The sequence below is a fragment of the Eublepharis macularius genome, chromosome 9 (genome assembly GCF_028583425.1).
Source record: "Eublepharis macularius isolate TG4126 chromosome 9, MPM_Emac_v1.0, whole genome shotgun sequence".
Classification (NCBI taxonomy): Eukaryota; Metazoa; Chordata; class Lepidosauria; order Squamata; family Eublepharidae; genus Eublepharis; species Eublepharis macularius.
This window is the reverse complement of record NC_072798.1, coordinates 30,661,678-30,686,484: the sequence shown is the minus strand read 5'-3', so window position 1 is coordinate 30,686,484 and position 24,807 is coordinate 30,661,678. Positions and strand designations below refer to the sequence as shown.

Here is a 24,807-nt window from a genome sequence, read left to right as displayed (position 1 = left end):
GCGTCTGGTTATGGAGGTAAGTACTTTAATGGTGTTGGGTTGGTTCAGGGCTTTGTGAGGCTTGATGGGTAAGTGCTGCAGCTGAAGTCTGAGTCAGAAGCAGGGCTGTATGCCAGGGTGAGAAAGCAGGTTCAGATTCCTAGGGCGCCTCTAGCATAACAAAGGAGGTGGTGGTGGTGGAGAGTGCCCTCAAGTCATAGTTGACTTATAACAACCCCTGGTGGGGTTTTCATGGCAAGAGACTAACAGAAGTGGTTTGCCATTGCCTGCCTCTGCAACCCTGGTCTTCGCTGGAGGTCTCCCATCCAATCACTAACCAAGACCAACCCTGCTTAGCTTCTGAGATCTGACGGAGTCAGAGCATCAAAGGAGGTACCTGTAGGTATTTCAACTGTCTCTTCTTGTGGCAGCATCAGGTGATCAGCCTCTTCTTCTAAGCCTTCGGTCCCTCTGCCTCACAAGGAAGAGCCTGTGCTGTGGTCTATGACACTATTTGCTTGTTACTCTTCTTCAGTTGTATTTTATTTAGATTATTTATACGGGCCTGAGTACTCCTGGTTTGTCTTGTAAAGCTAAAGAAAATGTAAGGTATTTGCTTAAACTGTGCTTCACTGTTCTAAAGATATGTTAAATATTTAATGTCATTACATTGATGCAAAGCACAGCAACAAAATATCCTCATATCTCATTGCTTGGAATGGAGGTTCATAATTCATTTGCTCATTGAATTTGTGCTAAAAATACACATTTGTGTTTGGTCTGGGAGAGGATGCTAGTCCAGCAGCATTAAGAACCTGAGAGAATTTTTCTTTCTCCAATTGTGTCTGAAACATTATCTTCAATAAACATTACTTGATAACTGAGGGTAGTATCCATAAGTCAATGGTACTCATAGCAGTGATTATAGGCGGGTAATTCCCAACGGGCACTGACTGCATTCAAATGCAGTGATAAATCATGGGGCTATGAAACAAGCTTTGGAAGTTTTCAGATTTGTGTTGTTCCTCTCCCTTCTCCTCTTGTGTGTGGCTCAGGAACTGAAAACTACCATATTTTCAACAAGCCAATTTGGTGCTATGGTTTGTTGGGAAATGGGGAAATGCTGCCAAAGAGAGGATGGAAGAAATGGAGCACAAGCCCAGACTTCCAAAGCTGGTTCCAGAACATGGTTCATCATTCCCAAGGCTCATTCTCATAACAAAAAATATTGTTTGCCGTTATGTCTGAACATAGCCATTGGAACTAAGGACTAGAGGCAGTTTTGCTTGGAGGCAGTTTTGGAACGGCTTGTATGACAAGTATGAAACTTGTCATACAGGGGAATCCAACTGTCCGATCCCTAGTTTTCACCCACCAACCCTTATCCCTAGCTTTCAACTGCAAAGTGACTTTGTTCCATCTTCTCACATGATATATTTAACCATAGAATTCTATGGCTAGAGGTGCTCTGCGGTCTCTTACATTTAGTCTAAAGCTTCAGTTTTTCTATTTAATCTCTGTCTGGAAACGACACTTAAAAGAATGTATGATTAAATATCTGTCTAGCTGGTTGCATTTTGTTTTCACTTAATCAGCCTTGCAGTTGCTTTGGAAAGATCAAGAACCTTACTTACTGAAAAATACGAAATGCAATGTGCTTATACTGCTTATACTGTCTTCACAGTGACATAATGGTTTTTTAGGACACTCAAGTCAAAAACGTTGCCTACATCCATGCAGCTGAGAGATCCACAGAAATGCTTATATGCCCAGCCTTCTGATTCCACTATGTTTGAAACAATGACAGGCATGATAATTAAATATTTTGGCCCTTCTATTGTCCATGCATGTTGGACTGAGAATGTTGGAACAAAGTTTCTCACAGGCGTTATACTCTACAAGCCAAACAGATTAACAACTTTTAACAATCACACCACAGCTACACTAACCGCTGGCAATATTCTCCACTTCTGCATTCAACATGAAAACTGAGATGCACTAGATTATAATTTTTACTATTTATATGATTACCAGAAGAACAGTTTGACGTACAGTGGTTTATGGGAGAATAGGAGGAGAGGAGAGGAACAATCTTTGCTGAGCATTGTAGGTTGGTCTGGCATATCTCTCTGGATTGCAGTTTATAAATGCAAGACAATTAAAGAAATAGGGTTGCCAGTTGGGAAATTCCTGGAAATTTAGGGGTGGAGCCTGGAGAGGGAGAGGTTTGGGGAGGGGAGGGACCCACACAGGATATAAGATCATAGAGTCCACCCTCCAAAGCAGATATTTTCTCCTGGGGAAGTGATCTCTGTGGCCTGAAGATCAGTTGTAATTCCAGGAGATCTCCAACCACCACCTGGAGGTTGACAACTCTATAAAGAAATGTCATGGAAAGTTTATAAAGTGGTGCTGAAAAATGGCCTGTCTATCACAACTGTTTCTAGCATCTGGTAGTCAAATGCCTATAGCCTGTAAAACTGCCAATCCTAAACATTTGCACCACAGAATCTGCCTGTGATGGGGAGAGAATCTGCCTGTAATAACCTCACTTTAATATCAGCCTGACATCATCCTTAAGGAGGCTTGTCCTTGGTTGGTATTCCCCTTGAGACTGGAATCTAGACAGCAGACAAACAAAACCTAATGTAGTTACTGGTAACTGGAAAACTCTTGAAATCACCATTATGGGAAGTACTGCATGTCAGCATGCTTTTTATACAGACATGACAATTTCCCCCCTGGGAATTTCTGAACAATACAAACAGGAATTTCTGAACAATACAAACAGGAACAATACAAACTTCTTCCTTGGAAAGGACAGAATGCCACAAATGATCCATACACCTGAAGCTAGGCCACCCGAGTTGCCCCCCATCCCCACCCCACTGTAGGAAGCAGGAAGATGGCAACTATGGTTCCTCACCCCCCCCCTCCATGCACATGGCAATGAGGCACCACTTGCTTGCTTTACTCAGCATGAGGATCAGGCATCTGATGAAGAGAACTTGATTCTTGAAAGCTTATGCTACAATAAAACAAAATTGGTTAGTCTTAAAGGTGCTACTGGACTCTTTTTGATTCAGCATGAGGTGGTGCCTTCTCTCCTTGCCACAAGAGTGCCAGGGAAGCACAGAGGCAATGCCCGCCCACCTTGCCCCCCCCATGCAGCAGCATGACAGGAAGCCACTGCCCACCTCTTCACCTCCTCCCCCCCACCACCAACATGAGGTGAGAAGGCATTGAGGGCTAGACCCATCCCTGCCTCCCTGACAGAGGGAGGGAGCGAGGGATGGGATGGAGCACTGGGGAGGGGGCATCTCCTAGGGCAGCCATTTGCCCTGGCAGATCCCAGCAGGGGGCTAGCAAGTGTGTGGTGGGTGACAGGGTTGGTTGCCAGCTCTCCATCCCTAGTGCCCTAGGCAATCATCTGGAGTAACTTTGTGGACAGGCCAGCGCTGTCCACCATGAAGCTATTGACAGTCAGCTAAGACCGAAACCAAGCATTTCCTGACATGCATTTCCTGTTCTATGGTTAAACCATAAAAGTTTGGGGTGATTCCTAGACTATCGCACTGACACATAATGGCACTTCCAGTGTGAGCACTCCCCTCTCTCCCAAGCCAGGTGCCAACCCTAGTCCCAAGCATGATTCTTCTTATTTTTTAAAAAAAATTATTTAACTTCAGTTGCAGTATAAATACAATTTGAAGTGAACTTTTAACAAAGCCTGACAGCAAATAGTAAATAACCATAGACAGATATAGGTGATTAAGCATAATAACTAGGCAGAACATATTTAAGTATAAATGAATTGTAGGCTGAGATAAATAAATAAGAAAGAGAGCACAATATATTACATATAACACAGTTTCACAATATACCTGATCTGAGATGACTCTGCGTATGAGATCATTTTTTTCTAAATATTCCAACATGGATCCAGAGCTCCATGAAATCAGATCTATAATTGGGACGTTCTAGCAGCGTTGGTAAGAGACATTGGTCAGAGATCTTCTCCGCAGTAGAATAATCCCAGATTTTTAGAAAGCAAGCTGAGACCTGCGAGATCTTTTTCTTTCTCCAGCAAGTAGCAATAGTTGTTTTTGCTGCTGAGCTATCAACATTTCCAGGCTATGCCTGGATCTTTCCTTTGAATATAGCACAACTCCAGCCTTATTCAAGTTCCTCTGCCTTAACCTTCCCATCTCTCCCCCTCCCCTGTATCCCAAGATGCCAGCTTCCCTGCCTATCTACTCTTTTGCTTGTTTGCCTGACAGGGAGCTGGAAGGAGGGTGCAGATTTCTTACTGCAGCCTCCCCTGGCACCTGGTTTCCTTTGGACTGGCCTCAAATTATACTAGGATTTGCACTTCACGTTGCTGAAGCTCAGCTGCCCAGAGCCCAGCACTGCCACATATGCAACAAAGGTTTAGACGTTGAACTCCATAAATTACCAAAAACCCATTAGGAATACTATTGGTAAGAGATGTATAGAAAGCACTCCCCCTTTATACATAGCTTTCTCCCTCTTCCCCTTTTCATTCATTCACAGCAGACTAATTCCATATTATACCTCGTTGTTTTGTAGCCCAGGAGAACCACACTAATCTAAGAAAATACAGCAGTCATTGGTTTCTTTCAAAACTATTAACTGAGTGTTTTAGTACTCGGAAGCAGTAGGGGAAGTTTGCATAAAGTTTAAAAAACAAAGGGAGCCTTGGGCAAATCATTACCTATTAAATTAATCTGGTCCTCAGAGGAGTTGTGAAGATAGATGAAACGAGGAAAGAGAATGTGCTAGACAAATATGCAAGCTTTATACTGATTGTGTGTGATCCTCAAGCCGTTTCATCTCTATATTGTCTGCACAGCACAATCAACAAAGCTTTACGTGTTCCAATTTCTAGCATCCTCAGAATTAACTCAGGCCTGCACATGCTACATCTGACCAATATGAATACAACTAGCAGACATTTGGGGCAGTTTACCAAGGCCTTCATATGAGGTTGTTACAAATGTTAAAATGTGAACATTTGCTTTATGCTGTTTTGATATACCGGGTGGATTTTTAATTATTTATTAATTGTTAACTTTTTATGGTGTTTTATGTATTTATTATGTCTTACTATGTTAACTGCCTTGCATGGGTTCTCTGGAGACGCAACATATACATCTCCTAAATGAATAAATAAAAGGTTTAATGGGTGGGATAAAAGATCCAAACTTTCTTAATGCTCATCCCATCATCCTTGCTTGCAGCCCCTTTCAGCTGCTGAATTAGCACCATTTTTTCTTCACGCACATGAAGGTGCCTAATATTGAGTCAGGGCGCTGGTCTGTCAAGGTCAGTATTGCCTGCTCTGACTGGCAGCAGCTCTCCAGGTTAAGTTTTTTCTCATCATCAGCTACGTGACCCTTTTTAACTGGCAATGCTGGGGGTTGAACCTGGACCCTCCGGGTGCAAGGCACATGCTCAGTTGGTGAGCCACAGTCCCTCTCCTTCAAACCTTAAATTGTTATGTTCAGAGAAGTGCCTTCATTGCATAGCCAATAAGATATGGCTTCATGCCAAACAAAGCTAACCCAAAGTAAAGGGAACCATTGTTCTGCATGAGCTTTCTTTGCCCCCAAAGTGATGCAACCAAATGATATTAGCTACATAATTGGGGAACAGAAAGAAACAATGGTTTGAAGGGGAGAAAGGTGTCAATTTGCCAGCCCTCTGGGGCTGCGAAGAGTCTGGATTCAGAATGTCCAAGTTGCTAACCAGGAAGTACTGGAAGTGGGGAAAGGATGCTCTTCATGGGGGAGGGAGACAGTGATACTAGGTAATGAACATTTTCATCCCCTCTTGAGCTTCTCTCACTAACCATCATCCAAAGAGAGGCAGAGACAGTATCACTAAGAAGTTGTCCTATATATGGTAGGCCATGCACGGCTGTTGAACTGCATTCAATTAGGTTTTTCAAAAGTTATTCAGACCTGACCCGAGTCCTATGGGATCGACACCATCTGCAAAAGCACAAATAAGAGTTTAAGCATCGGAGCCAGCCCTGAAATACCATCTGCTCCCTGAGGATGAAAAATGCCACGAATTGGGTGCGTGATAATAATGGAATATGCCTTTATTTCAATAAATAATCTCATTTCAATACCACAGCCTGCCCAAATAGCTATATAAATATGATGCATGGAGCTCATAGAGAAAAGAAGAGGAAAGGGTGGTTTCAAGGGAAGAGCTGCTTGGGTGAGCTATAATTTCAAAAGCATCAATCCTGAACTGCGGTTAGAATGTGAAAGATGGCTGGTGCAGCTGCAGCCTGACTTTCAGCACTTGAGTCTTTCAACAGATGTGCATCCAAGACGAAACTAAGAGTCATTCTAACATGGCTTTAAGCAACAAAAAAGATTTTAAAAAAGAACTTAGAAAGGAACCATAGCTCTAATTATTTTTAACTATGCACTCCACCATCAAAAGTTTTGTTAAATATCTCACAAAGAGAAGACTTGAATCATTTTGTACATGGAGATCACATGTGCTATGGCAAAACACAAAACTGAATAAAAGGAACTATAGAAACAGAGAAACATCAGCTTTTCCAGAATCCTAAAGTCCTAAGAAGGTTATGAAGAGTTCATTAATGAGAGTATCAGTAATAACAGACAAGCTCCCCATATGCTCCAAGTGTCCCAATGCATCAGTCCTTATTTTTGGGCACCTACCCCCATTTTTGATGCTATGGGATGCTGTGTTAAAATTTTGTTAGTATGAGCTGCCATCCTTTAGGGCTCAGCTTCCTACCCAAGGTCTTTAGAAGTTAAATCTCTGAGTGAGAAAGGGATACATCTCATCTCTAATTCACTTACACGTAAATCCAGATGCATTAAAATTAAAGCACTAAGCTTTACCACAAACGTCTACTTTGCACAGTGCCGTTATCAAGGAATATTTTGAACTGTTGATAGCACATTGTAGGACTATGACCTTTTCCCATTATATCTGTACAAACACCATTTAGGCTTTTAAAGCAGTGCAGGATAAACTATTGCAAAATAAGTACCTTAAAGAAGTGAATTCAAGAGAGAGAGAGATGAGAGTTTCAGAAATGAGCAAGAGTAGAGGCTGTGGGCTCATAAAGTAATCCTTACCATGCACTGTTGCAAGTATGTCCCCAATTGCATCAGTTAAATGCCAGAGGAGATGGCTTGCCTGAAAAACAGCTTGTCTGTTATTACCAGTCTTCCTATCCAATCTCAAGCCACAGTGTTGGGCATACTTTTAAGTCACTCAAGGTGACAGGAAGGCCCCCAACGTTTGATTTGCATTAACTATGTCCTGAAGATGACTCAGAATCCTGTGAAATTCCCCAGGGTCCATGGGTTCCTCAGCAGAGAAATCAAGGCAGAAAGGTTTCATTTGAAAACGAGACCCATTTAGTTTAAAGAAATCAGGAAGACGGGAAAGGATTCATCTTCCATCAGGCTGAAGGGACACTTCCCTTGCTATGAAAGTCGCTCCTTTCTCTGACTCAGTTATTTTACTGCTAATACCTTTTTTATTTATTCACCCTGAATCCAGGTCTCCAGGCAAGCAATGTGAAGACAAGGCCTAGTATGACTGAGCTTTTGAAACTTGGACTTTTCTTCATCTAGAACTGAAATTAATCCATCTGGGCTCAAAGAAGGCACCTCATGATGGCCTGTCAAAATGCCGTCACATGTAGGGAGGTAGTTGTGAATTCCCTGCATTGTGCAGGGGGTTGGACTAGATGACCCTGGAGATACCTTCCATCCCTATGATTCTATGAATCATATACAGCTTTCCTTGTACACAGCCACCAATCCCAATGATATTGTTGCAGACAACCCTTCCCTTGTGACTGGAGGTTTCACATCCCTAGCAGTTTCGTCAGGGTTGGATAGCCACAACATGGTTGCCTCGTTGCATGAATCCAACCTCTGCCTTCAAAGTTCAGTCCTGAGAAATGATCTGACTTCAAGCAAGAAAGCTCCTTTTAATTGTGTTTTTGCAGAGGAATGGAATACACAGGCAAAGAGATGGTGTTTGTCCTTTTCCCTTTCAGAGCTATTCACAAGTTTTTATTAGTGAGACCACATGGATTGGAAGGATTAAACCCTTTCTCTCCCTTTGCCACAGCCTGAGCCAACAACTCCACCCCACTTCCAGGCAGCAATTTAGCTAAGTTTTTAAAAAAGCTGCAGAGATCCAATCACAAAATATCCAGCCTCTTCTCTGGTTCAGCAATTAATATTGCCCGCCTTACCTGAGAACTAATCTCCACTTTGAAATCACACGCTAGATTTTAAAATTCTGAAAAAGTGTTGGTGGTTTGCGACACACAATTTAAGGGCAAAGAAATGATACAAACCTAATCATGAAACAGCAGTTAGGTGTTTTCAGGGAAATGAAAAATCTGAAGTTAATATTTCAAAGGTTCTTGGGTAGGGCACGGTACCGGAATCTGAAGTGGTTCACAGTGCCCTATTATGATTCTCTTCCAGTATAAGAAGCAATACCATTCCCATTGCCAAACAATCACACAAGAGTTGCATTTGCTGACAGGCTGTAAGTGTGTGTGTGTGTGTGTGTGTGCAAAAGATGCACTGTCTCACTGGTGGGGGGGAGGGCTGTGCCACCCTACCAAATGTGTTCCAAAAAGGGGAAAAAAACATTTCAATTTGCACTATGGTTGTTTCTATTTATATAACATGAACGTGTTTTTAGGATAGAATATATCTTTTTTTTTAAAAAAAAAAACCCTTTCCCTTAGCTACTGGAGACTCAGGGTGGTGTAGTTGTCGCAGCAGGACCAAAGATATCTTGGTTCAATTTCCTGTTCAGCCTTGAAGTTACCTGGGAGGCTCTGGGCCAGCCACTCACTCTCATTCAAGCTTATCTCAAAGAATTGTTGTGAGGACAGAATGGAAGAGAACCATGAACGCCACTCTGAACTCCCAGACAAATTACTTTGACAGGCTGCTTACAGAGGTGAGTAACTTAAAGAAAAGACGGTTAACATCTTCAGCTGAGGGGCTGGGTCATTGCTCTGCCCTTTCTCTGCAATTTGGGTTGGGGAAAGTCTGGGCACACCCATAAATGTTGGAACCCTAACTAGTGAGCACTGGCAATAACCACAGTTTACCGGCAACCTGAGTTTGCATGCTGATAAATGGTGACTCCTCCCCCCTCCCCCAGCAGGGGCAGTGCTTGCCTGGGTAATACCATCTGGATGCCTCTGTGACAGCAGCACTGCAGTTGGTCGGAAAGCCTGCTTAGTTAAATATTTGTTATAGGGTGTTAGAATTCAACTCATCTATTTTACTGTGATTATACTGTTTCCAACGCTGTGCTCAAATTAGGCAAAAGAGTCCAGTAATGTTCTTTAAAATCAAAACTCAAGACATTCCATAAACCCAAGAAGGTAAAATATTAAGCTGTCCAGTTATCATTTTCTGAATAACCATTCATTAAGTCAAAGAAGATTAAGACTTAGTAGGATAAGCAGTAGGAGCAGAGGAAAGATGAAACAAGATCAACTTTCCTTGCTAAAAGTTTAGACACCAGAAATGATAGGGAATGGAGTGAGTAACATACAAGATATGTGACCTGGATGACCTTGGGCCATTCATACACTCTCGGCCTACCTACCTCACGTGGTTGTTGTTGTGAGGTTAAAATGGAGGACAGGAGAACAATGTGAGCTGCTTTTGTCCCCACTAGGGAGAAAAACGGAGATAAATGGAATAAAATTAAAAATTAAAATAAATAAAATATTGTGCATATATTGGAAAGCAGTCTCTTTATGTGGAAAGCATTCTTAAACAAGAGGGAGGATCAATCTTGGCCTCCTTATTCAAAATTCATGTGTGACTTTACAGATGGGCATGGTGGGTGGCCATTCTGTTTTGGTCACTTAGGTTCAACTGTAGTTATACTGACAAGCACAGCTGTCAATATTTTCAGTGTTGTCAATGATCCTACCTCGTAATACTGGTGCGGCTACAACTATCAGTGTTTCTGGCTAAAACACACTGTAAGGCACTGTGTGAGGTAGCTGAGCCACTGAAACAGCTAAAGGTCTTCCACAGAGAAGCAATTTATCCTAAGTCACAGTTGCTGCTGCAGATGACTCACATGAAAATGGTCTCAGTTTAATTTTCATTCTATTTTCTTCTTTGTTTTAGGGGCTGTCCTTCTGTTTCCCACCCTGTTATTAGATGCCTTGTGATGACAAAGAGAAAATGGAAACCCAAAACACAACAATCCTCAAGCTTGGTCCCAATTAAGAGAACTCCCCTCACCAATTAAAAAAATCTACTCGACTAATATATCAATTACATTAATTAAAGCTCACAGTTTTACTATTGACTGAACCACATTGGTTCATGGGGGAGAGAAGGGATCATTTTTCAATGATCTTGTCACAAAAGCAGGCAGTATTCTGGTGGGGGTGGGGGATCCCCCGCCCTCACCTCTCAGCCCCCGCCCCCACTTACCTGGCTGGCGGGGGATGCACCTTCTGTGCGTGCTCTCCTGTGGCGCTGTGCGCTCTCATGTGCAGAAGCCACCTGGATCAGCCCAGTTTGGCCCGGATCGGGGCCACTGCAGAGCGCAGGAGTGCTTTTGCGCTCTGCAGCGGCTCAAAACAGGCCAGATCCATGCCCAAACAGGGCCGTTTTCAGCGCTGTGGAGGGCAGGAGTAGTCCTGCATTCTGCAGCGGCTCAAAATAGGACTGATCCGTACCAAAATGGGCCCGAAATGAGCCCGTTTTTGCACTGATTGGGCTTGTTTTGGTTGCTGCAGAGGGCAGGAGCGCTCCTGCACTCTGCAGCAGCTGAAAATGGGCCTGATCTGTGCCAAAACGGCCCCGAAACGAGCCCATTTTGGCATGGATCGGGCCTGTTTTGGGCCGCCAATCCTGCGGAGTGATTTCAAAATGAAGCTCCGCTAAGGAAAGCCAGTCATTATCTGTTAAGTTGTTGAACGTCAGGAAGTGATAAACATTAAAGCGTGGGGGGGGGGCGGTTACAGAAGGGCATAGAGTATGTATTCACACACACCCAACCTTAACCTCAAGGAAATTATAGATAAAGCATTATGTGCATTTTTTTCATAATATGTTTTCTAGGGTCTGCCAGATACATATTAACACAACCTGTAAATTAATGTGGCTGCTGTTATTTTCATAAAGTCATTTGCTTGTAGTAACCCCCACTAGCATTCAAACATTGCATTCAAAGTTATGGCAAACAGGAGCAATTCAGCACATGAACCTACTTTTTTTGTAAAGCATTTGTTCTAAACCCAACAATCAATGTTGTCTACTTAGTTCTAAAGCAGCTTATTCTGTTGCCCCCCTTCCTCACAAACCCCACCTTCAGACATGAGGCAGGTGCACTGCTGATCCAGATGCAGGGCATTTCCAGTGGTGGCCTCTCCCCTGTGGAAAGCCCTGACCCTTGAACCACACCAGGCACCTACCCTACTATCCTTTAGGCACCAGGCTAAAACTTTTCTTTACCCAGGTTCTTAATTAAAGTGTTGATAATCACTTCTGGAAGTGAGGTAATCACGCCCCGGCTAGGAGCACATGCGTCACTTGTTTGCTTGGGTTGGCAGGCAATCATCAGACCACTGATCAGCGGGCAGAGGGGCAAACCACCAAGAGTTTGTCTGCCACTAGCGGGCACTTGGCAAGGCCAACAATTGTTGATTTTGCTCAGAGTTTATACCCTGAAAATATTGTTGGTCTCTAAGATGCCACTGGACCCAAATCATGCTGTTCTACTGCAGACTCACATGGCTCCCTACCTGAAACTATCAGAAAACAATAACTATTGTTATATGATAACACAAATGTATTTTATCTTCTTCAGGAGCATGAGATGTAAATGGCCTCAGAATAGATGTTTTTAAAATGCTTTCCCCATTTATCTTGATGCCATCCATTTACAGTGCCTCATAATGAGCACATTAATCCAATATGTTAGTTGTCTTCTTGCCCCGTTTGTATTTCTGGTAAAACTAAGAGGCACCCCAGGAAAAAAACTAGAATCAAGAGATCTAAGGAAATATCCACAGTCAAGGGTATATACTGAGGAAATTTTCACTAACTTGTAGATAACACTGACTTAATCCAACTGATTAAAATTTTGAATATTTTGAATATTTTAAATATATATTTAAATAAGTGCCATGAAACATTAAAGTGTCTAATGCATACAATAAATAATCATACAGTAAATATTCCTAAAATACATACAAAAATACTATCCAATCCCATTAGTATTGATTCTATACAATCATAACAACAAATGGAGATATAATCTTTGTTCAGTAAAGGGTTGCCATTCCCCCGCTGGGGGCAGGAGATCCCCAGATCCCACCCTTCCCCCCCCCTTAGCCCACTTACCTGGCTGGTGGGGGGTGTGCTCCCTGGGGTGCCCCCTCCCTGGGCAGCGCGGTGCACCCCTGGGCAGGGGACTCGCTCCTGCGCCGCGTGAGTGGCGCCGCGCAAGTGGCGCCGCCACTGTCATCTCTCACTGCAGCGGCCTCTGTACGCCAAATGAGAGCAGGCTGCGGTTGTGGCGAGTGGCAGTGGCAACAAGGGCCTCCTTTGACCCGGGATGCCCTTTGACTCCACGTGATGACATCACTCATGGAAGTGATGTCATCACGTGAGCCGGGAGTGCACGCATGCTGCGTACGCATGCAAAGAAAGGACGCCGGGGTAAGTGCCGGCTCCTAATCTCCCACCGTGAGACTACAGAGACCTGAGAATCCCCTTTTGAGGGACTCCAGGTCCCTGGCAATCCTAGTTCAGTAGTCTATGGCCACCAATGTCCCTGCCCAAATAACTTGCGGTCATCGCTTTCTTTCAATTAGGAACACCTTCTCCCTGGCCCTGGGAAAACCTGGTCACCCCAAGCTACGGAGAGCCCAGGCTTAGTGACAGCAAAGTGACCCTTTCCCCTTTACTTCCTCCTGCTTCTGCCTCTTAACTGTTCCCTCCCTGACACATCCTCCTCTCAGCTCCTGAGAGGTCATTACCTCAAGCAGCCATCCCACTTCCAGTCCCTTAATTATCCCTTGGGGGCCTGCTTTGCCTCTGAGTTGCTTCTTCTTTTAGGCCTGTTGCTTCTTCTCTCCCCACTGCATCCTCAGTTTGGGGTGCCATATGGTGTGGCACTTGGCTTAGAAGACTGAGCCTGGTAATCTGTCATTCCCTGCAACACACTCATGCCTGCAAGAGTAGCAGCATCTATCTGACTTGCCAATGACAGCACCACTGCCACAGGTAGATCACACGTAGGGCTGCCAGGTTCCCTGAGGGCAGGGAATCCCCCCTCATCTCCACCCCCTGGAAGGAACATCATCACTCTGCACTGGGAGCACACACCTGCGTCCTGTGCACACAAGGAGGGGAAAAAAGGTGAGTGCCGGATCCTCTCCTCCTGCTGGGAGGGCAAGAGGGCCTGGCAACCCTAATCACATGCACTTGAAAGGTCCTTTGCTTCATATTATTTCCCCTTTCTAAAAAAGCAGGCAGTTTGCAGCAGACTCTGTTGGCTCAGCCTCATGCCAGGAAAGTGAGAAGAACTCGTTACGTGATTTGGTCTCAGGCCAGGTTAGATACATGAAGGATCGGAGCATCACAAATACCGCCCCTCCATCTTGCCTGGGCAGCCATCCAAGCTAGAATTTTGCAGTCAGGTGAGAGGAGAGCCAAAAACCCCTCACCCTTGATGCAATTGCTTGCACATTTCTCTTCAGAGTTTTGGAAGGTCACTAGGCAGAGACACCCAGCCAGGACTATGCTGAGTTAAGCGATTGAGAAGACTGAACAGGGCACAGACCCTGCTTGAAAATACTCTACAGCACAACATTGAGGGACTCAGCTGATGGCCTCAAGATAGAAATGGAAATGCAAAGGAGAAACATCTTTACAGAAATGGCTGAGCTGTTGCAGCCAAATAGCATTTGAACCTTCCCTGATTGGGATGGTTTGGAGAGCATGGAATGTCCTTTTGTATCAAGCGACAGAGTACAATTTATATTCCAATCAAGCTTTACGGTAAATCTTTAAAAGGCATAGTGACTGCTGCATCATTCAGTAAAACAGCCTAGGCTAGGGTTGCCAGGTCTCTTGCTATGCCATCCAGCACCCTTGCTGGCCATTGCTGCTGTATCAGCTATTTGGAGAAAAATAGGAGGGGGGGCCTTCAGCAAGATCGTGTCATAACATGTCTCTCTAGGAATCTCTGTAAAGTCTATGGTTTTAACATAGAGCTTCTGATGATTTCTAGAGAGGCATGCTACTTCCTGATTTTCCCTGGAAGTGACACAACACCATCCCTGAATGGGCAATGATGTACCTTCTGGAACCATTGTTTAACTGCCAGTATTTCTCCTTCCCTACTCTTTACAGGTTTATTGCAGATCATGGACAAAGCATGTTTTGGATCAAATCAGCTACGACCCACCTGACCGCATTTTCCTATAGTATTAATTGAGCCAAAATTATTTCCAGTACAACTGATTAGCATGTAGAACAGCAGCAACACCATCCTCTTTCCCACCTTATAACACATGAAACACAATCTCAGTAGCAAAACATCAGTCAGTTTACAAACAGCATTAACAGTTGTCGACTCATCTAACACGTTCCTCTAAGAATTCTAAGGCACTTTGATGACAAGTAATTAAGTTATAGCATACCCCTGGTGAAAAGAAGAATTTTGATTGTCCCTATTTATATTAACACTGTGATTAAGAAAAACTAGAGTGCCATATGTTTGTTTTAACTGCATAGTGCTTTCGATTCACTTGTTTTACAGCAACAGCCCTTGCAAACCTGTTTAAGGCTAGGTGATATATTAACCCCATGTTTGGACTGTAATAGTGTCCATACATTGCCTATACATTTCCTGTTTTTAAAAAGGCCTTAAAGGGTATAGGTATTTGCTAAAATCAGGATCTGCTCCTAGAATCTCATCTTGGAATTGGGTTATGGTTTTAGTTTTGCACAACCATCAGTTAGGGAGCAAGACTACTGTTTCTAAGGCTGAAATTTACAAGGGAATGTCTGATTAACTGTAATGGGACATTTCTGAGAAATCATACACCAGAGCTGGGATTCAAACTAGCAGGCAACCAGGCTTTTTTTGTAGTGATGGATATCTTCTTTAGATATTTAATTCAGCCTTTCACCTTTTCTACAAGCCTGAAGACTCTTGTGGTGCTCTGTTTTTAGGGAATCCACTCTATGCTCAACTTTCAGAATCTTTTCTTACCCCTTTGAGAAAAATGTTTTAACTGGATATTAATGTAGGTTCACTGGCCTATGTAGAACACCTGGCTCAGCAACTGGCACCTGCACAGAAAAAAGGCACTACTAAAAATTAATTTTTACAAGTACAAGATTACTTGCATTTTAATCATATATCACACTGTGTACTTCAGCCACAGAGCAGTCTGGATGTTTAATTGAAAGAAGATGGATAAGACGCGTGCAAATCAATCATGTTCCTCAAAAGAAATGTAAAAATCAAAACACCTCAGAATAATCAGAGAGCAGGCTTGCCATCTCCTAGATGGGAAATTCCTGGAGATTTGGGGATACAGCCTGGGAAGGGCAGGATTTGAGGAGGGGAGGGACCTCAGCAGGGTACAACGCCATACAGTCCACTCTCCAAAGGAGCCATTTTCAGGCAAACTGCTCTCTGCCTTCTGGAGATGAGTTGTAATTCTGGGAGCTATCCAGACCCCACATGCTATCAGAGCGGCTGGTCATCCCAAACTACAGTTTGTGGACAAAATGGACAAAGGCAGGGACGGAACAGCAGCAGGAGATAAAAGAGTCCAATCACAGTGGAGACTGCACTGAATGGAGGAGACTAAGAAAGGTATTGCAGGCTGAAGGTCAACAGCCTATTCACACATTGCAGCTTTGTACAGGAAGGTTCAGCTTCTATCTGGAAATTTGTGGGCATGCCCTACAAGAATTATTTTGTTCAATACAGAGATCAGGAACCCAGTGTACAGATAAAGTTGCCTTCAGGGAAACTGCCCCCCCCCCATACACTACCCAGACACAGAAAAAAAATCAAATGACACGCCCAGCTCTATGAGCCCTTGAATAGCCAGGGCTCCCAGGATGCTGCCCCTCCAGTCCACTTCTCTCAGTTGCCCTACACAGAGATACAAAACATGTAAGCCAGAAAAGTATTGCATGTAAACACACACGCATACTTGTGTGCAGGGCTTTTTTTCTGGGAAAAGAGGTGGTGGAACTCAGTGACTTGCCCTCGGAGAAAATGGTCACATGGCTGGTGGCCCCGCCCCCTGATCTCCAGACAGAGGGAAGTTGAGATTGCCCTCTGTGCTGCGGCATGGAGGGCAATCTAAACTCCCCTCTGTCTGGAGATCAGGGGGCGGGGCCACCAGCCATGTGACCATTTTCAAGAGGTTCCAGAACCCCGTTCCACTGTGCTCCTGCTGGAAAAAAGCCCTGCTTGTGTGTACACAGAGTGACTTTACTGAATGCATTATAATGGGGGGGGGTCCACACTTGTACACGAAGAAACAACACTGCAGCTGGCCCTAAAATGAAATAGTCTGGTTATTAGCTCAGTTGAGGGGATGATAACAGAAATGTCACTATGCTTTGTTTTGATTTATGGTATCCAATGATGTGCCAATTTCTACCAGATCTGGAGAAAAAGAAAGCATGTAATGGGCTCCCCACTCACTACTACCTTTTAGTTTCTAAAAATATTTTTTACCATATAATTACCCATTACAAAAATATCTTTTTAAAGAAGGGAAACCAATGACAGTGCATAATTTCATGGTTGACTCATGTTCTGAACAGTTCCCAGATTTGCAAGAAATGCACACAGCATACAGGTGAAGAGGAAAGAGACCGAAAGCAATGTGTAACAAGTTAATTATAAGAGAAAAAGATAAGCCAGGGACTTTATTTAGTTCTTCCAACAGGCATGGGATTAATTCCACCTTTCTTAGATGTGCTTTTGCATTGTGCCAATACCACTGGGAAATTAACATGCACTGTGATTTCTTTTATAGCCAGTTCAGTACATCACAATAGCCCCCCCCCTTTGCGTTCAGCTATATATAAGTAGTACATAAGTAAGCAAAAACTTTCCCAAAACTTGTTACACTGCTTGTCACAGACAAGAATTTCAATGTTCTTTTGTATGGTCATTCACTTCCCTGAGTTGGTTTCCCCAACTAACTGGCAGCTCAATCTTTGTGCAATCATTCAAAATATATATTTGTACCCTAAATATCCCCCCCCAACATGAAGATCATCCTTTTCATGTGACCTTTTCTTCACAGAATCGAAAGGACTTGGGTTCGCTTCAGAACTTTCTTTATTTCAGATATACTCAGAACTGTATTTCAGAAATACTTCAGGAATGTCCTTATTCATTTCAGATTAATCAAAAAGAAAACAGATATACAATGCAATTCTAAGCAGAGTTACTCCCGTAGACTGGAGTAACTCTGCTTAGGATTGCACAGATAGTTCTGTATCAGTATAACAGCGTAAAAAGATAACAATATACGAGGGCAGTATGTTCTAATAAACCCCTGGTAATGTTGTGACACAAAGAAGATGTCATTTCCTAAGGTCTTATAATATATTCTTTATTTTGAAGCTTAGCAGTGGAGGAGCCAGCCAGAGCAGTTTTTCTTTCAGGTCAGTGAGCAACCCTGTAAGAGTTCTTTATGGAGAGCTGAGGGCAGTTTTACTAGAATGAGAAGGATAAGAAAGCAGATAGATCAAGAGGAGGTTGAACTTTGCCTGAACTCACCTATTTTCACTCCTGTTGAAATCTACCTACCACATAACAGTGAGTTTTACCCAGTCTTCAGTACCTGCCTATTTCATTGCTATATGCTTTGAATCTTTCCTTGCTAAATGCTAATAAAAGGTACTACAGGTATTGTATTTGTGTGTTCTTTTTTGGGTTTTACTTTTGGACAAACACAGCCATGAAAAACAAATGCCAATAGATCATCCTTATCTCCATGTTCTAACAGCATCACTTACTGAGTTCCACACCCCAGCTACTGTTGAATATATATAGGAGCAGGCCAGTTCAGGTTGTGGGTGTGCGTGTCAGTGTGCAATCATAGTGGTATTAAAGATTAAAAACCAATAAAAAATAAAAAATAGCAATTATCAGTAATTCGCACCATTTAAACAGTTTCAGGAACTAAACGACACCAAATGTTCTCTGCAATGAAAATATTTTCACAAGTTTCCCGAAGACTAAGAGAAAGAACACCTATCCCACACCTGCCAGCCTTATCTCTGTTAACACAGGCATAGTGAGACACTAGTATTAGGTAGCCATGTTGGTCTGCAGTAGAACAGCTTATACCCTGAAAATCTTGTTGAGTGCTACTTGACTCAAATCCTACAGGACACAAGCAGTTAGTCTTAGGGCCAAACTACAAGTGACGCCTGACGCTAGTTGGACACTTGTTAGCTTCCCTCAAGTTTTGATGGGAAATGTAGGCAGCTTGGCGGAATGTTGGACAAGTGACAGTTGAAAAGTCCATTGGACAGCAGTTGGAGAGCCAAGCTGCAAGACCAGGATGCATTTCCCATCAAAACTTTAGGGAAACTGTCAGGCGTCCAACTAGTGCAAGGCGCCACTTGTAGTTTAGCCCATAGACTGCTTGGTTCCTAATATTCAAATGGCAGGTTCTACGTAACACACTGAACTGTTGGATTGGTTTAGAGAGAAGACCTCCAACTGTCAAAACTCAAATAGGTTCTCCATTAGTCAGATGAGTGAAGCCTTCTGTGGTATGCCCAGGGTATTTCCATATTAATGGTTTGCAGGACCTGATAGTGGTGGGGAGTGCCCTCAAGTCATAGCTGACTTATGGCGACCCATTGTGAGATTTTCATGGCAAGAGACTAACCGAGGTGGTTGGCCCTTGCCTGCCTCTGCAACCCTGGTCTTCACTGGAGGTCTCCCATCCAATTACTAACCAAGGCGGATCCTGTTTAGCTTTTGAGATCCGATGAGATCAGGCTCACCAGGGCTATCCAGATCAGAACTTGCAGAACCTACTTTCAGTAAATATCTGTTTCTAACTGTTTAAAGTTTCTTTGAAACCGATGCAGCACAACTGGCAAGACTTTCAAAATCCATGGAGATAAGAAAATACAACTGAATTAATCTTTCAAAGGTTTGCTCACTACAATCAAATGATTATATTTTCTTTCCCTCGATGTCTTCAAATGAAAGAGGATGGGGAAAAAACATCCTACGTGTTTTTTAGGAACAAGTATATGAAAGAAGCATTGATCCCAAACCCAAATAGAATTTTTTTCCCAGCTGTCTGTGGAAGCAAATCTAGTCATAACATGGTCACAGCTAAACATTAGATATCAGTGCTCTGGAATCTTACTCCTTCAGTTCCAACAGCCTATTTAAAAATAATTGAGCTTCCTTTCAATTAATTCCCAAAATACAAGAAGAAAATACAGAGAGAGAGAGATTTACTGAAATATCTGTCTGTCAGTATGAAAGGGACAGGTTGAATTCAATTTCTGCTTTTTCAAACCACTGTTTATGGGCCAAATCACTCACTGTACAACATTGTCTCCTCCTCTGTATTAATCAGCACCAACAGGGTGCTTGGTTTTGTACAAAAATTACCCAGTCACTATCCAGATGATTTACATGCTGCGTTATATGGCCAGGACAGACAATAAAGAAAGGTCTGCTCAAAGATCAGCTAACAAAGAAACAGTAGAGCCTCTTGTAACCTTGTACCATGAATGGGACCCTTAGCCCCAATTTTATATACCAGCTATCAACTGAGGAAGGAATATAGCTTAGTGAGAGTATACACTTTGAATGCACACGCTCAGTCTCTACCATTTCCAGCTCTGAGAGATCTCTGGGGGCTCTGAAGGCTTTCTTCTTGAGACCTTGGAGGAAGCTGCCAGCCACAGTAGGCAACGTGAGGCTATATGATTCAGTGTGGAGCAATTATATGTGCCCGGTATATAGAGATATGCCCAGTTCATAGACCACAAAATATCTGTAAGCTTTTATTAAAGTTTCTGTTACTCAAGAGACACGTTTTCTTCTTTTTTCACACCACCTCCTCACCATGTATCTTGTCTCTAACAAGGAAATCAGAACACATTCCTAACTTTAAGCATATACATGAATTCTCCAGTCTGATCAATAAACCACCGAAGCACAGGCATGATCTCCAGACGTTAGCGGCAATCCTGTGTCCCTCCTCAACTGTTATTGTGATTAAAACACTTGTAGGTTTCCCTCCATTCCCCATCTATAGGAACTGTGCAGTCTCCTTGGAAACAAGCATTTACACATGGGACAAACTAGATGATTTAATTATGTGGCATGCAAAGCCCCACGACCTTGCTTAAGAGTAACACACCACAACAGGAAAGCTTTGGAGACTGAGAGTAAACCAAGATGGTATTTTTATTTTTAAAAGCAATTCAAGAAAAATGCCTGCTGTAAGATATGATGGCATGATGAAGCAAAGAGGAATCCCTTGACCATAAATAATCTGTTTCAATTTTTTAAAAAATATGCTGCTTTAGTCTTGGTGAAAATAAATTTTTACTACCTGAACTGCTGTAGCCTGACAAAGCATTTGTTAATACACTGTCCTACATCAGCCTTATTTTGTTCTGTGCTGAGTTAGAGTCTGGGAAAATGGATGTGTAACAGCTAGGATAACACCAGCCATGTAACTCCTGTCAAACAGTAGAACATTGACCCATGGAGGGAGGGGAATCCACTCAGTTGTTTGAAGGCAACGCTGGGAAGCGACGGTCAGATCTTCATTACATCATCAACTTCTATATTTTAGGGATTTTCTTTCTTTCTTATAGATTCAACGGTTTGCATAGCAATTTTTAACAATGAAGCAATTACTAGTTTACTGGAAAGATGCCAGCCTTCAAACAGACATTTCTCCAAAGATGCATTCTGTCTAAATTTCTAATGATTCACTCCCTTTCTACAAACATGGCATTAATTGTTATTGCCAAACATCCGTGCACAACAGACTAAGGTCAGCCTACAAAGGAAAGTAACAACATGAGGAATTTTCTACTTTCCACACTACACTGTCCCTGCATTATTTTATATATTATATGCATGCATGCCATCCCCTTCCCTAAATTCAGGGTGACTTACAACACTGAAATGTAAAGCCAGTACAACAGAAAACACAAAAAGCATCATCAGATAATAATACAATTATTATACAAAAATTAGCCCACAGGATCAATCTGGGCACATCTTGAGGAGTATCAAAAGGTTCTTCAAATCTTCAAACAACCAGTGAGAGTCCTTTGCACCTCCTCCAAGAAGCTATTCCAGTGACAGAGAGAAGCCAGCCACCCAAAAAATAACACAAGAAGCTATTCCAGTGACAGAGAGAAGCCAGCCACCCAAAAAATAACACAACCGCACAGAAGAAGCTGTTTGCAATTTTCTAGTGAAGGACATAACTAAAAGAGTCTACTGGGTCAAACTAAGGAAGCACACAGGTTCATACTTGGGAGAGGCAACCCTTTAAGTATGCAGTCCCAGCAGGTCATGATGAGCTTTAAGTTTAACAACCTACACTCTGAATTAAGAGTGAAAGCTAATGGGAAGGCAGAATTGGTGCTATGACAGCTTATACATGCCAAAGGCAGTGGGCTACACTCAGCATGCGTTGTAAGATTCTAACAGTCCTGAAGGGCAACTCCTCATATAACATGTTACAATAGTCCAATCTCAAGGTTACAAAAAGATGAATCAACAGGGTCATGCCAGCTGAGTCAAGAAAGAATTTATGAACAAACTGTAGAACATAATAGACACTCTAAACAATAACTCCAATCTGATTTTCCAATAACAGTGACAAGGGTCAAATCCACATTACTCATTCTAAGTCGCATGTTCCCCGCATTCCCCACGCAATCCCGAGTGCCGGTCACATTACCTCATTAAACAGGCGCATTTCATTTGCATTTCTCCCGAATATGTGGTCACAGGTTTTCAACGGGAGTTTCACAGTGGCCGTGAACAGGCCAATGCGCAATTTACGCGGTTTTTTAAAAACCACCCCCCTTCCTGTCTCTCCAGCCGTTCCGAGAGTTCCTATTGGCTGATTCAACTTGCAAGTGCTCCGTAGTCTGCAAAAGACTGTTTTTGACTTCATAGCATTGGATTTATTGATTATGCTGTTTCTGAATCAAATCTGGTAGTTTGAAAAATCATTTTGGGGTGAATCCATCCTCAGAACGGACTCGCGAAACTTCCTTTTTAACTGTTTTTTTTTTTATTTTACATTACTGTAATATTGAAATTACAAAATATCGAAATAACGACACTCCAAAGAAGTGAAACTTCAGTAAAATTCAGGCACTGAACTGTCCTGCATAGGAAATGCCCACGAAAGCTTCCCACATGCTTCCAAATTTCCAAAAAAGAAACGGGAGAGAGCCATCAGTGCTGTCAGTGGGGGAAAGAGAGGCATCATTATCTTCAATGATGTTTCTTTATAAGGCAAGATCGAAATAACGGAAAAGTGTGCTCAAAATTTTTTTTAAAAAAATGGGCGGGAAAAAAAGGTCCCGCCCAAAAAAGCAGTTTTCGAGTGGCCATGTGACCGGAGGGATGCGCAAGAAAGACGGATTGGAAGCAGGAATGTGAATGAAGAGGGAAAAATCGCGGATTGGAGGCAAACGGAAGATATCCGATAAACATGCGGGTAATGGGTGAATGTGGATTTGACCAAGGATACATATCGGGGGGAGAGAGAGAGAGAGAGATCTCATATCCTTATACTCTGTGTTAATTTATCAGAAATAGATGCATGTCAATGCTGCAGAATGAAAAGTGACCTGAAATGATTTTAGCTGCCACAGATTTCCCTTACAAACCCCAGAAACTTTTATGAGGGCCAAATTAGAGGTTTAGCAGCAGGCCACACTATAGGAATATGTTTTGGCTGCCAAACAGCTGCAAGGTGGTAGGAAGATGGTATTAGCTGCAACCAAGGTAGCAGTGTATATATCCTTTTCCCTGTCCACTTGTCCCTGCAAACTCTCTACCCTAGGTACTTCCTCCTCCCAAGATCTAGAAATTCACAACATTGAAAGTAGCTGAGGAGAGAATGTTGCACTGGAAGCCTGCTGTGTATCAGGAAAGAGCACCTTCCCTTACTATAACTTGCATTTTCCCACCCCTACTGCTTTGTAGTTACCGAATGTTAACCTAAATCTCCTGATCCAGGTCTGCTGCTGAGCACTGATTTTGAACCTAAAGATGCTAAGGCTGTTTTCCATTACTGTTTTTTCGATCTAATTCCTAGGATTGTTTTATTGGCCATCTTCATCAGAGTGAAACTGATACAAATTTGTAGTGCAGAGATAAAGTGCAAGTCATGTGTAACCAGGGTCACCTAAAAGTCTGAAAATGCAACAGGAATCCAACAGATTGTGCACATTTGCTGGTTTTGTACTGCAATGAAAAGTATTGCAGATTATGAGTATTTATGGCACCTAGTGACCATTTTTATGTGATTTAATGGAGGGAGGAGGTAAAGGATTATGATTTGGAACTGGTCATAAATTTGTTATGCGCAGCAAGGTTAAACGTGGCAGCTAACTGTAAAACCTCCTAAGGTTTATGACAGTCTTTAAAAAATCTGGCAAACAGCGGAAGTTTTGAAATTTACAAATTATAGTCAAACCAGAAAAAGTAATCAACTAAACATACAAATTTATTGAGGAGCAGATTTCTTTTCCTGCCCCCAGGTGGAGTAATAAATATAGTGATAATATTCATCCATATGCTTTGTGGAAGCACAGTATACATCAACTCAAGTAAAAAAAATGTAGCCTTCAGTTGCTCTAACCCAAAGGGTCCCCAATCGTGTTGAGTCTGTGGGAGATGGGGAAGGACTCACTGCAGCTTCCTGACCCACACGGCTGCTTGTCCTCAAGAGCCCTGCTAGTCTGGGAATGAGCGGAAGAATGCAAGAAAGATCCCTGATCCCTGTGTTCGCTGGATACAACTCAATATGTGTTGACTACTTCCACTATACTTAGAACACTATTCCATCTTTAAAAAAAAAAAAATTATTGGTGAGCCCAAATTTAAAAAATGTATACATACAATCAATCCCCTATTAATTAATTCTGACCCCCACCCTTTCCTCCCCCCTCCCTTATCAACTTCCAGCAGCTTTCCAACCCCTAATCTCTCTTATTACTCAACTTATTATCATTAATATTCTTCCCTAATATATATCCTAACTCTTATTCTAAGCATATTCAAATTCTATTATATACTATATTATACTGTATTCTATAAAAATCCATTACAATATTTATTATACTTCTCATTAATTAACTACATATCTAAATAAAATTCCTCGCACATAATACTAACTTATATATATCCCTTTGTCTCATAGTTAATCATTCTATCTAGAATTTTCTTACACATAAAACTAGCTTAGATTCTAATAGTTGAATTCCCCCTTAATGGTAAAGTCACTTCTGTCTTTCATTTACAATATCTCATTTTAGTAGTTCTCAAACTGCCACAGTTCTCCTTTCACATCCCATTTTTTTTCTAAGTATTGTTTCAACTCCCCCCAGTCTGCAATGTATTGTCCTGGATCAAGATCTTTAAGTTTTCTTGTCATTTTGTCCATCTCTGCCATGTACAGCAATTTGTAAATCCAATCTTCTATAGTTGGTACTT

General features: G+C 42.4%; 1 protein-coding gene across 1 annotated transcript in view; it reads right to left on the bottom strand.

Moving 5' to 3' along the window:
• The window catches only part of CHST11 (carbohydrate sulfotransferase 11), a 270,991-nt gene that overhangs the window by 147,102 nt on the left and 99,082 nt on the right, over positions 1-24,807 (bottom strand). The gene's annotated exons all lie outside the window — the stretch shown is intronic.